This window comes from Oryctolagus cuniculus, chromosome 3 (assembly GCF_964237555.1).
Source record: "Oryctolagus cuniculus chromosome 3, mOryCun1.1, whole genome shotgun sequence".
Classification (NCBI taxonomy): domain Eukaryota; kingdom Metazoa; phylum Chordata; class Mammalia; order Lagomorpha; family Leporidae; genus Oryctolagus; species Oryctolagus cuniculus.
The window spans coordinates 23,899,820-23,902,416 of NC_091434.1; the positions used below are offsets into that span (position 1 = coordinate 23,899,820).

Consider the following 2,597-nt stretch of genomic DNA (forward strand, 5'->3'; position numbering starts at 1 on the left):
ATGAACTCTTCAGAGAGATTAAAAATTAGGAACAGGGGCAGATTTTGGCACATAGGTTGAAGTGTTTTCATCTCCTATCAGAGGGCATGGGTTTGAGACTTGGTCACACTTCAGATTCCAGCTTTCTGCTAAAGCATAACCTGGGAGGCAGCAGTTGATGGTTCAAGTATCTGGATTCCTGCCACCCATGGGAGAGACCTCGATCCAGTACCTGGTCCCTAACTCCAGTCGCCCAGCCCTGGCTATCGCCAGCATTTAGGAGTGAATTAGTGAATGGAAGATAATTCTCTCTCTTTCTCTGTCTCTCTCTGTTCTCTCTCTCTCTCTCTCTCTCTGCCTTTCAAATAAATAAAAATAAATTTAATTTCTTTTATTTAGGAATTTTATATTGCTCTTCTAATCTGAAAAGAGTTTCTAGTTTGGGTTTGCAAGTATGTTTTTTTCTTTTTATTTATTTGACAGATCAAGTTAGGGACTGAGGGAGAGAGACAGAGAGAAATGTCTTCCTTCCATTGGTTCACCCCTCAAATGGCTGCTACGGTCAGAGCTATGCCAATCCGAAGCCAGGAGCCAGGTGCTTCTTCCTGGTCTCCCATGTGGGTGCAGGCGCCCAAGCACTTGGGCCATCCTCCACTACCTTCCCAGGCAACAGCGAGAGCTGGACTCTTTTTTTCTTTCTGTCTCTGCTTTTCAAGTAGAGGTAGATAAATAAATAACCATTTTTTAAAAACTTAATTCAGGGACTAGTGCTATGGTGCAGTGGGTTAAAGCCCCAGTCTGCAGTGCTGTCATCCCATTTGGGCACCGACTCAAGTCCCGGCAGCTCCGCTTCTTCTGATCCAGCATTCTGCTATGGCCTGGGAAAGCAGTAGAAGATGCCCCAGTTCCTTGGGCCCCTGCATCTGTGTGGGAGACCCGGAAGACGCTCTTGGCTCCTGGCTTCAGATCACCTCAGCTTTGGCCATTGCAGCCATCCTGGGGAGTGAACCAGCAGAATGGAAGACCTCTCCCTCTCTCTCTGGCTCTACCTCTCTCTGTAATTCTGTCTTTCAAATAAATAAAATATTTTTTTAAAAAGTTCACCTTAAAAAAACTTAGTTGAGGTGGTACGTGCCCTGCCCCTCCCCGCCCAGAGCCCGGATGAAGAGTAACGCCGTTATCGCTGGAGTAGCTGAGAACATTCGCGGACTGGGACTGGACACTTGATGGGCCGCACCATGAGACTCCTCCCCCACTTGCTCCTGCTTCTGCTGCTCGTGTTCCCGCCACTGTGCTGCTGTGAGGCGGCCTGGGAGGCTCATTAGCAGAGGCTGAAGATCTTACTGAGGATGAAGAAACAGTGGAAGATTCAGTAATCGAAGACGAAGATGATGAAGCTGAGGTAGAGGAAGATGAACCCACAGATTTGGCAGAAGATAAGGAAGAAGAAGATGTTTCTGGTGAATCAGAAGCTTCACCAAGTGCAGATACAACTATCTTGTTTGTAAAAGGAGAAGATTTTCCAGCAAATAACATTGTGAAGTTCCTGGTAGGCTTTACAAACAAGGGTACAGAAGATTTTATCGTTGAATCCCTAGCTGCCTCTTTTCCTTACCCTCAGGACTACCAGTTTTATATACAGAATTTCACAGCTCTTCCTCTGAACACTATAGTACCACCCCAGAGACAGGCAACTTTCAAGTACTCCTTCATTCCTGCGGAGCCCATGGGTGGGCGACCCTTTGGTCTGGTCATCAATCTGAACTACAAAGATGTTAACGGTAATGTATTCCAAGATGCTGTCTTCAATCAAACAGTTACAGTTATTGAAAGAGAGGATGGGTTAGATGGAGAAACAATCTTTATGTATATGTTCCTTGCTGGTCTTGGACTTCTGGTTGTTGTTGGACTTCATCAGCTCCTAGAGTCTAGAAAGCGTAAGAGACCTACACAGAAAGTAGAAATGGGTACATCAAGTCAGAATGATGTTGACATGAGTTGGATTCCTCAAGAAACTTTGAATCAGATCAATAAAGCTTCACCTAGACGGCTGCCCAGGAAGAGGGCACAGAAGAGATCGGTGGGATCTGATGAGTAAATGTTCCTTTGTGCAGCAGTTGAGTCTGTGCTTACCCTGCCCTACTGTTTTTCGGCCTGATGGGAATTAGTGCAGAGAAGCCATATCACCTTAGAAGGCACCTCCTACTTATGTGTGGACTGAGCAAGCAGAGTCTGTGGCAATGATATTGCTGAAAATGCACTGCGTTCATTTTTCTAAAGTACCAAATTTGTTTTTTTTTTTTAACCATTAAAATCTGTGTGTGCGTGTGTATGTATGTGAGCTGTTGGTCTTACCAGAATCATTGTTGAGCTACCTGAAACATGCCTTTAGAATACCAACTATGATGCTGTGGTCACTTCCTTATGAACACTGTCTGATTTTCTTTCCCTCCAAACCTAAGTGAATGATTTGCCCAATATGTTGTAGATGTAGATTATTTTAAAGAAAATAATTTGTTTTTCCTTTGAATAGCTGCAGTCACAGTTGATGGCACAAATTATCATTTTGCTGTTGTTGCTGTGTTACAACTGGTATTCTAAAGGCACAGCAGGAGTAG

The 2,597-nt window shown here is 44.5% G+C and overlaps 1 pseudogene; it reads left to right on the forward strand.

Annotated features, from left to right (window-relative positions):
• Positions 1-1,217: 1,217 nt before the first annotated feature.
• LOC100346880 (translocon-associated protein subunit alpha pseudogene) lies at positions 1,218-2,379 on the forward strand (annotated as a pseudogene).
• Positions 2,380-2,597: the final 218 nt, after the last annotated feature.